This window comes from Pelobates fuscus, chromosome 1 (genome assembly GCF_036172605.1).
Source record: "Pelobates fuscus isolate aPelFus1 chromosome 1, aPelFus1.pri, whole genome shotgun sequence".
NCBI lineage: Eukaryota > Metazoa > Chordata > Amphibia > Anura > Pelobatidae > Pelobates > Pelobates fuscus.
In genome coordinates, this window is record NC_086317.1 from 224,860,892 (window position 1) to 224,872,614 (window position 11,723).

The following is an 11,723-nucleotide window of genomic DNA, read 5'->3' on the forward strand; positions in this document are numbered from 1 at the left end:
CGAATTGACCTAATTGATGAACGGCTGGGTGGTCGCCGTTCGGTACAGTTCGGCTATTTGGACTCACTGCTATACTGAGCCAATTGCATGAACGGTCCCGTTCGTGCATTCGAAAAAGACAATCATTTTTATGCCTGAAATTGACCGATCACAAAGGACTTCCGACTTACTTTTTATCTACTGGAGGGATTTGTATTGTTTTTGAGAGTGTTTATATTTAAAGGATGCTAGTAATATGTAACTTTTAGGAAGATTGGATGTATATTTTTAAAGTTACAGTAACTGTGTAAAAAGTGTATTTTTCCTGCCAGTGATAATTACTTTAACCCATTGTGTTCAGTAATTATATCACAGGCAGAGGGGAGGATTTGTGTGTAATTGCTGGGAGTGTTTTACTATAATTTACGTGTTTTATTGGTCGTCTTACAAAACCCTGTGGGCGGTACTATGGGTAGAAAATGGGCATAAAAGCTGAGTGTTTCATTAAAACTTCAGTTCTACTTCACCCTCAATTTGGAGTCTCTTATTGGGGGAATCTGCTTCAAGGGATTGCTATACTCGTCATACTCTCTTGCTATACTACTAAGCTCATTTAAGAGCTTGTTCCTGCTTCGCTCTGTAGGAAGAGAGGTTTGGTCTGCGGTGGTTGTGGTGTCTGCTGAAGTGCTTGGAGCCCTCAGGAAGCGCTGGGAGCATCCTTCAACGGAGGTACCCAGTCGGGGTGCCAGGCGATCCGTTACAGTAATGCTTTCCTATGGACTGATTTAATGCGCGCACGGCTCTTGCCGCGCATGCGCATTCAGCACGGACGTCGGAAGAGAGAGATTTCCCCAGCGCAGAGGGAGCCCGGCGCTGGAAAAAGGTAAGTGATTAACCCCTTTAGCCCGGCGGGGGGTGGGGCCCTGAGGGTGGGGGGGACCTAAAGATCCTATAGTGCCAGATTGTTTTCCTGGCACTTTAGTGGTCCTTTAACTCCATGGCGATTCGACTGTGTTCATGGGATCAGAGTGCTGTTCGGATATATTGAGCGTTCAGATCCAAGCTATCTGGGGATATGTTGAATGTGGGGGTCCAGTTGTGTGAAATTTGAGTTATGTATTTTAATGTGTTTTTTTACAGGAAAAATTTGAAATATTTTCTGTACCTGGAGATGATTAAAGTGACACTATAGTCACCCAGACCACTCCAGCTCAATTAAGTGGTCTGGGTGCTAGGTCCCTCAGGTTTGAACTCTTCAGATGTAAACATAGCAGTTTCAGAGAAACTGATATGTTTACATTAGGGGTTAATCCAGCCTCTAGTGCAGGCATAGGCAACCTTCGGCACTGCAGATGTTTTGGACTACACCTCCCATGATGCTTTGCCAGCATTACGGGTGCAAGAGCATTATGGGGCATATAGTCCAAAACATCGGAAGTGGCGAAGGTTGCCTATCCCTGCTCTAGTGGCTGTCTTCCGGGCAGCCGCTAGAGGCGCATCTGCGACGCTGGATGCAAATTTCGCATCCATCGTGCAGAGCATCCATAGGAAAGCATTGAGAAATGCTTTCCTATGGGCTCCTCAAATGTGCATTCCGCTCCAATCAGGAGCTGACATCAGACGGGGAGAAGAGGGATTTAAACCCCTTCAGCGCCACGGGAGGTGGACCCTGAGGGTGTGGGCGCCCATAGACATAGTATACATAGACACCGAATTGACTTCTGAGCGGCGAGAAATGCGGGCACCATCTTGGGACGGGCGATGTTGACAGCAGAGGTAAGAGGAATGATAGGACTCAGTTAGTGTAGAGCAGGGATAATAGGAATGGTAGTACTCAGTTAGTGTAGAGCAGGGATAATAGGAATGGTAGTACTCAGTCAGTGAAGGGATAATGAGAATGGTAGTACTCAGTCAGTGCAGGGATAATGAGAATGACAGATGGACTTTCCAAGTGTTCTTCAATACCGTGAGTAGAGCGGTGCCCATTGAAAGATGGCGGCCCCGCGGCTCCTCAGCGCCAGCAGGCAGTAGCAGTCAATGCGGCATCTATGTATTCTATGTCTATGTGGGCCCCCATCTGGGCACTATAATGTCAAGAAAACCGCTTTGTTTTCCTGACACTATAGTGATCCTTTACGTTTTCTATGGCTACTTAACCCAATTATCTCCACGATAGAGGGGAGGGATTTTACTGTTTCTGTGGGAGTGATTAGCATTGTGAAAAAAGGTCCATGTGGGAGTATACCTTGCTGGAGGACCTGCATAAAAGGCTGAGCTGGGGCCACCATTAAACAGACCGTTTTTACCCCTTCATGAAGTCTGGGCTCATGTTTGGGAGCTATAATTCACAGGTATAAAACATAATTTAATATGAATAATATATTAAAGAATGGTAGGAAATAAGATTTATTTTTTTATTTCTGCATGACATTTTAACTGTGAATGTCATAATACTGTTTGCTTTTACTGCAATAAAACACATATATGTATTCAGCGATGTCTCACGTGTATAACAGTACCCCCTATGTACAGGTTTTATGGTGTTTTGGGAAGTTACAGAGTCAAATATAGCATGTTACATTTTTCACACTGAAATTCGCAAGATTGGTTATGTTGCCTTTGTGACCATATGGTAGCCCAGGAATGAAAATTATGGCATAACATTTGCAATAGTAGACAAACCAAGGTATTGCAAATGGGGTATGTCCGGTCTTTTTTAGTAGCCACTTGGTCACAAACACTGGCCAAAGTTATTGTTAATATTTGATTGTGGGTGAAAAATGCAAAAAACTAATCTGAATGCCAATTTTGGCCAGTGTTTGTGACTAAGTGGCTACTAAGAAAGACTGGACATGCCCCTTTTGAAATACCTTGGGTTGTCTACTATTGCAAATGGTATGCCATCATGGGGGTAATTCTCATTCCTGGGCTACCATACGGTCTGAAAGGCAACGTAACCAATATGGCTAATTTCAATGTGAAAAAACTGAAACGCAAGCCTTATATTTGGCTCAGTAACTTTTGAAAACACCATTGTAGCAAACTCACCCCTTTAAGGGAGTTTGCCATGAGCTTTTGGAGGGGCCTGCTTGCCCGACTCCTGCCCTGTGACTACAGCCCCTATGATGTATTGCCCTTTAAGAACATATTTGGGCATAATAGATTTTAATTGTGCGGCTACTGGTCCTTTAAGCACAGTGAATGGACTTTTATTGGACTGTGTATGCCCCTTTAAGAACCATCTGGGGACATATTGTGACTTTTGGGAACAATGCCCCTTTAAGACGTTGTCCCCAGACTGTTAAAATCCTTTGTTCATTGCTATTTTCCACTTGGTTCAGTAAATGGGAATTACTGAACCAGATACCACACAGGCGGACCACCCAGAAGTGGAAGTGTGCCATCAATTTACCTCCCAGGCTGGGAGCCTGCTGTAGGTAAATTGCCGAACGCTGGGGGGCTGCCGTTCATGCAAACGAACACGTGGCGGCGCCCATCTTTGTTCATTCAATGCGGTCAGCGGTGTGTGTAGCCAAATCCATGGAACTGAAATCGGCTATACAGTTCCGCGAACACCGCTGAGCATTACCTTCTCCCACAATGATTTTGCAGCAGCAGTGACTAAGTCCCATTCGGCGGTGGGACTTAGTCATTTTTTCAGTGTGAAATTGACCGACCGCACAGCCCAAATCTATGGAACTGTTTTGGGCAGGAAAATGTGCTTGCGGTCGGTCATAAAGGGACCTCCAGATAACTTTTAAACCCCTGGATGTAATTGGCTGAATTTTGACTATGAATATTGAATGTATGGTTTTAAAGTTATATTACATGTGTAAAAACTTTATTTCTCTGCCAGTGATAATTACATTAACCCATTGTGTAAGGTAATTAAATCACAGACAGAGGGGAGGATTTTGCCTGTAATTGCTGGGAGTGTCTAAGTGTATTGTACGTATTGATTGGTTGTTTTACAAAACCCTGTGGGCAGTACTATGTGTGCAAAATGTGCATAAAAGCAGTGTCTCATTAACCCCTTAAGGACCAAACTTCTGGAATAAAAGGGAATTATGACGTGTCAGACATGTCATGTGTCCTTAAGGGGTTAAAAGCTTCAGTTCTTCTTTACCCTCAATTTGAGTCCTCTCTCTTATTGGGGGAATCTGCTACAAGGATTGCTATGCTCTGCATATTCCCTTGCTATAATCACTCCTAAACTCTTGCAAGAGCTTGTACCTGGTTTGCGCTCTGAAGGAGTCTACGGTGGTTATGGTGTCGGCTGGAGTGCTGGAAGCCCTCAGGAAGCGCTAGGAGCATCCTCCAACGAAGGTACCCAGTCAGGGTGCCCGTCGATCAGTTACAACCATAAAACCTGTACATGAGGGGTGCTGTTATACTCAGGAGACTTCGCTGAACACAAAAATGTGTGTTTCAAAACAGTAAAACGTATCACAACAATTATCTCGTCCGGGTAAGTGTGTGTAGAAAAATGTCACTTTCACTGACGATATTATTTGAAACACTAATATTTGTGTTCAGCGAAGTAAAACAGTACCCTCCATGTATAGGTTTTATGGTGTCATAGAAAGTTACAGGGTTAAATACAGTGCTAGCAAATTAAATTCCCTGGACTTTCGGCCTGGGTTGTCAGGCAGGTCCTGCAAATTGTAATTAATAAAATTACCTAATTATGTAAAAATATTACATAAATATACACATAGAATTATTATATATTTATACATATATATATATATATATATATACGTGTTTGTGTATATATATAATCCGACCTCCGACACTCACCATCATTAAAAAATATAACTTGTAATACCTGGGTGCTTCCAGCGCCTAACATAAAGCAAATAGTGAATGGAGCACTCCTTAGGAAATTTTCAATCGCGTATTTAATAAGTAATCAAGATTACTTAAATACACAATTGAACATTTCCTAAGGAGTGCTCTGTTCACTATTTGCTTTATGTGTGTAAATATATATATATATATATATATATATATATATATATATATATATATATATCATTTTGTGTAATTATTTTTATTTATATATAGGTATATATATATAGTGATATTTTTCGTTCAAGTGTGTGTGTGTGTATATATATATAAATTATTAAAGAAAAGAGGAGTCAGAAGTAGTGATGTCACGAACATAAAATTTTCGGTGCGCGAACCGCGAACGCGAATTTCTGCAAATGTTCGCGAACCGGGCGAACCGCTATAGACTTCAATAGACAGGCGAATTTTAATTCGCCATAATGATAATAAGGGGGGGACCTACTGTCCTCCCCCCCGTCCCCCACCCCTGTGCGGCGGTTAGGGGCCCTAAAAATAACCCACCGCTCAGGGGTGGGGGCCGGAGGGGACAGTAGGTCCCCCCTTATTTTTTTTTTAGGGCCCCCACCCACCGCTCAGGGGTGGGGGCCGGGGGGTAGACAGTAGGTCTCCCGCTTATTGTTTTTTTTAGGGCCCCCACCCACCGCTCAGGGGTGGGAGCCGGGGGGGGAGACTGTAGGTCCCCCCCATTGTGATTTAAGGCCCCCACCCACCTCGCAGGGGTGGGGGCCAGGGGGGGAGGCAGTAGGTCCCCCCCATTGTGATTTATGGCCCCCACCCACCTCGCAGGGGTGGGGGCCAGGGGGGGAGGCAGTAGGTCCCCCCACATTGTGATTTATGGCCCCCACCCACCGCGCAGGGGTGGGGGCCGGGGGGGACAGTAGGTCCCCCCTCTTATTGTTTTTTTTAGGCAGTGGGTGGGGGCCGGGGGGGGACAGTAGGTCCCCCCATCATTATTTTTATGGCCCCCACCCAACGCTCACGGGTGGGGGTGGGGGGGGGGACAGTCGGTCCCCCCCATTGTGATTTATGGCCCCCACCCGCCGCGCAGGGGTGGGGGCCGGGGGGGAGGACAGTAGGTCCCCGGGGCGGATCGAACATCGCATGTGTTCGCCCGCGGTGGCGAACGCGAACATGCTATGTTCGCCAGGAACTATTCGCCAGCGAATAGTTCGGGACATCACTAGTCAGAAGTTGTAATCCAATATTTTTTTAATTAGAAAAGCAAGTGGGAGAAGCAATAAAGCAGAGGCAGCCCAGGTTGTTAGGAGCAGTTCTGGGAGGATATAGTGCAGAGGAGAATGAACCAATGTATATTCAGGGGAAGGATAGGGAAAACCAGGAGGAAATTGAGAATGTAACAACTTATAATGAACAGCGTCAGTTGTGTTCACATTGTGGATGATAATGAGAAATAAACATCTGAGTGCATTCTTCCCACAGATATCTATTCATCATCATCATCCCTTCTGGGAAGACCCTGCGCACGTCGTTCACGAACTAGGCTATCTACATTAGCAATGGTTATGCCCAAATTATGGCCAGCTTGCGCGCGCATTAAAATGCACTCTTCCTCCTTTATTTCCATAAAGCGCTGCATATTTTGCTGCAAGGAAACCATTGCTGATGTAAATTGCCTAACGCCCTCATTCAAAAGGTTAGACATGGAGCGTACCGCGGTTATTACATTCTGCAATAGTTCTCGCTGATTCTCCCTATCCTGCTGTATGGACGTCTCCAGTTCAGCTTGACGAGCCTGGATCGTCGCATACAGCGCAGCCAACGGTGGAGGAAGTTGTGGAGACTGCATTTCTTCGGCCACTGATGACACTGAATCAGGATCCACTGCAGTTAGGGTAATGGGGGAGGGGGCAGGGGGAGAGTACTATAGGGGAGAACAGAGAAAGAACATTGTTAGCATGTGTCATATGTTGCAATGCTTACTATCATCTGTACAACAATATTATTTAAACTTGGAAATAAGATATATGCAGTCATGCTATTAATTTATTATTATGTCTAAGTATAGTTATGCATCTTTGTCCCCCCTAGCCCTTTCTCTGTCTCTTTGTGACCTCTCAACGCATGTCTTTGTGCCCACCTCCCTTTCCTTCTAATCTCACTACATGTATTGTGGCCGAGCGTTCCCAGGTAGAGAATCTCCTGTTTCTTCTGCATGACAGGAAGCTGATCGTTGCACTCAGCTTCCTGTCAGGGCAAGTAGATGGTAGATAAGATCACACGTGGTCCACTCAGCCACAGTACATAAAGTGAACAGAAGGAGAGGAGCGATGTGAGCTCCCCCCCACCCCTGCTGTTCACCCAGACATTGAGCCCCCTGGCCAGTGAGTGCTAGGCAGACGCTTAGTTTGCTTAGCGGTCGACCCGACCCTGCCTGTTACATAAACTAGTATGCCTGCAAAGAAAATGTGTACAGTAAAGAATTTTTTACTTACGCTCAGCAGTGGATCCCTGTTCCTGGACACCAGTGGCCGGCTGTTGGAGGGAAACCACACTCATACGTAGTGAAGAAACGTCGACAAGTTGCGGATGGTCTGAAATACATGTATGTGATAAATTAACTTCATATACAGTAAAATCACATACGTGTGTGTGTGTATGTTTGTGTATGTTTGTGTATGTTTAAATGCGCACGCACACACGCACACACACACATAACATTTATCTAACAATGCTTTGCAAGTACTTACGAGAGGAAAGTGAAGCCAGGAGCTTTTCCAGGGAGACAGGAGGTGAACCTGCTGCCCTGCTCTCCATGCAGACAGCATCTCCTGCAGTTCCTGGTGCCTCTTCTGGGGATTGAGGGGCTTGCACTGATGGCATACAAAACACACATTGAAAGGTTAACACAAGAAAACTGATATATGTACATTTCGACAAACAAATATGAATTTAAAGGACCACTATAGGCACCCAGACCACTTCAGCTCAATGAAGTGGTCTGGGTGCCACGTCCCTCTAGTTTAAAGCCTGCAGCTGAAAACATAGCAGTTCTAGAGAAACTGCTGTTTCACTGAGGGTTAATCCAGCCTCTAGTGGCTGTCTCACTGACAGCCACTAGAGGCGCTTCCGCGATTCTCACTGTGAAAATCACAGTGAGAAGATGCTGGATGTCCATAGGAAAGCATTGAGTAATGCTTTCCTATGGGTGGTTTGAATGCGTGCACGGCTCTTGCTGTGCATTCGGAGCTGACGTCGGCAGAGGGAGGAGTGTTCCCCAGCGCCGAGGGAGCCCGGCGCTGGAGAAAGTTAAGTGGCTGAAGGGGTTGGAGAAAGGTAAGTGGCTGAAGTGGGAAGGGGGCCATGAGGGTTGGGGAGGGGGGGCCTAATTACCCTATAGTGCCAGGAAAACGAGTTTGTTTTCCTGGCACTATAGTGGTCCTTTAACAACGTACCTTCAGATGTTTCAGCGCCAGATGTCCCCTTAATCCCAAGGAGGTTGTCTCTTCCCAGGAACTGCAGGAGCTCCTCTTCATAGGGCAGCAGGTCCGGTTCTTGCGAACCGCCTCCTGTCTTCCTGGAGGCGGCTGCTGCCTTCACCTTCCTCTTCACCATCCGCCTGATGTCGTAGTAACTGCAATGACGTGTAATTGATTAATTACTTTAATATGTTTCTATATATATGTTTACTGACATGTTTAAAGGGATACTATAGGCACCCAGACCAATTCAGCGCATTGAAGTGGTCTGGGTTCAGTGTCCCGGGTCCCTTAACTGTGTAAAAGTAACTATTGCAAGTGCAACTGCAATAATTATCTTTATGTGTTAACTCCACCTCTAGCCACTGGGTTGTTAGGCAACTTTTGGTCACCCCTCCATATCCCCCATCCCATGTGTATCACCCCTATTAACCCCCTGTCCCTGTGTGTCACCCCCATTAACCATGCATCTCCTTTATTTAACACCACATTCACCTACACTGTGTATGTTACTACACAGTGTAAGCTGTGGTACAGAAATCCGTCAGATTTGTAGATCAGATTGCAATATCTGATGGATGTGCTGCACGCATGCACAGTACACCCATCCAATTGCTATATCTGAAGGATGTGCTGCACACCCATCAGATTGCTATATCTGATGGATGGGCTGCGCGCATACGCATTACACCCATCAGATTTCTATAGCTGAAGGATGTGCCGAGCGCATGCGCGGTACACCCTTCAGATTAAAGGCCCAGCTGATCGAGTGTCATCAGAGGCGGCACACATGCTCGCGGTACCTCCACCAGAATTCTACACCTCGATGCCTGCTGGTGCGCAGCTGATCTCGCGTCACTTCTGGTGACATGGGGGCACCGGAAGGGTCGTCAATATAGAAATCTGATAGATATAGATATCTGATAGAACAGCGGCGTTTTGCAACATGACAGCCTCCCAATGCTTTCCTATGGGAAAGCATTGGATTTGCTGATCTTGTCAATTATGAAGATTGCAGCCAAGGAGGCAGAGCACAGCTCTGCTATAAGGATGAGTAATTAAAGGGACACTCCAGGCACCCAGACCACTTCTGCCCATTGGAGTGGTCTGGGTGCCAACTCCCACTACCCTTAACCCTGCAACTGTAAATAAATATTGCAGTTTTCATAAACTGCAATATTTACCTTGCAGGGTTAACTCCTCCTCTAGTGGCGTCGCTGAAACCCCGATAGGAAAGCATTGAAAGCATTTTTCAATGCTTTCTGATGGGGAGGTCTAATGCGCATGTGCAGCATTGCCGCGCATGCGCAGTAGGTCTCACCCCGCCAGCGTCCGCGCATGCGCAATTGGTCTCCCCCTGGGGTGGGGGATGGGAGGGAGAGGGGACCTGCAGTGCCAGGAAAACAATTTGTTCTCCTGGCACTGGAGTGTCCCTTTAATTACAGTTACATTGCTGAGAGGGAGGTTAAACTGTGTTTTCACAGTTATAGTGACAGGAATGCAAACATGTATTCCTGTCACTATAGTGTTCCTTTAAAGCTGAGCTGCACATGGTGTTTTTTTCCCTCTATGTGCTTAAGTGACCCAACCCTCACTTTTAAAAGACTTTAAAAGCATAGCTGACACTGGTTGGGTGTGTAGCAAAAGCACATGGAGGAAAAAAATAAGTTTAAAAAAAACATGGCATAAAGAAAATTATTTTTTAGGAATATAAGTGCACTTACCGTTTCTTCACCACCTCCTGGGTGCGGTTGTTCCCTCCAACAGCATTCACCGCTGCCACAATCTTCCTCCACCGATTGTCCTTCTTTGCTCTTGAAGTCTTTTTGGCTGCTCCCCCAAACATACATTGGTAGTACTGGCAAAGCTTGTTTACCAGTTCTGTATTCTCCTCTGCACGAAAGCTATCAGCATATTTATTCTTCCTCCCAGGAACTGCTCCTTTTAAAATCATTGGCTGTCTCTGCTTCTTCATGCTTCTCCCACTTGCTTCTCCTTCCTCCTGGCCAGAGTTGGATGTGGAGCTGGAGGAGGACATGACCACTTCTGGCAAGGTCCCTATCAAAGTGCCTAAAATGGCTGACAGGGTGGTGGGCTGGCTGAGCTCCAAAATGGCTGAATGGCTGGCCTATAGAAAATCTGGATAGATTTTGCATTGAAGGACTGCCTTGAGTTGATACTTTTTATTTTACAGTTTTGTCTGGCAGTATGTAAAAGCCTATTTAATTGGCTCCTACTTTCCCACTCTCTTATAAAATTATACTCTGTTTCCAGTACCACCTGTCAGGGAAGCATGATGATTCATGAGCCCAAGAAACTAAGCAAAAGCAATGCATTGCATTTGCAATGTCATTCGAGATGCGAATGACTATAGTAAGTGGTGTTCGGTAGTTTACTGATATTGCCAATACATTTTCATGCGATTGGCAGCGTTCGCGCATTTGACGGTTCGGGAGTTTTAGGCGTAAATTAAACGACATACAGCATTCAATGCCATGCTGTTAGATCAATGTAAAAAATTTTACACGAATGGTTATACTGAGTTCGGTTGAAGCTATTCGGTATTTAGGGATTAGGGAACATAGTTTTATGTATTCAATTCATTTGGTTCAATTAAATTGCGCGGAATGAACGAATTAGTTTATCTAAAACGAAATTATTAACGAATATCGTACGAAAACGAATGGAAGAATTGACGAATTTCGGTTCTGACTAAACTAATTTCTTTTTCGTAAGAATACATTTGTACGAAACAGAAATTTCTGAAGTGCCCAAGTCTAATGAGTAGTTTGGTTCGTTTTAGAGGTTTGTAGAGAAAGTATGTAGTGATCATGATTTTTAGCAATATCCAATATTTTTAAGGTGGTCTCAAGCAAACATAAAATGCTATATAAAATTTGTGGGAATATCGAATAGTCGTGTACAGTAAATCAGAGAGGGCTCAGAATATCGAACCATCGATCGGTAACCTGGATGAAGTAGGGGGTCTGTTTTATTAAATACGCGGTAAAATGCTTTTAATGGGATAGGACGTTAGGAAAGGTGTGTGATTGGGATAAGTGGTTGTGGCTGTGTTTACCTTATCCTGGGACCGACCTGGCTCCTAAGCTTGAGCCGCACGTGGCTGGATCACTCCTGCCTCCACACGAGCCGCATGCGGCTTGATCTCCTCTTCTGACTTAGCCGCGTGCACTGACCGCAGTGATCGGTCACGTGGCCCGCCTGGCACTAGGAGCACGGCTCGAGTCACGAGCTCGCTCTTAAAGGGGCAGTGGGAGCCAAAAGTTGATTCAGGCTCCCATTGGCACACGTCATTCCAGCACCCCCACACACGAACGTTTTGGGGGCGTAGGCATGACGTGGGCCAATCACTGGTGTAACAGTAGTGTACATTAAAAAAAAAACTAGAAATTTGACTGTGAAATAATAGCAGTCAGTTTCCTTCACACGTGT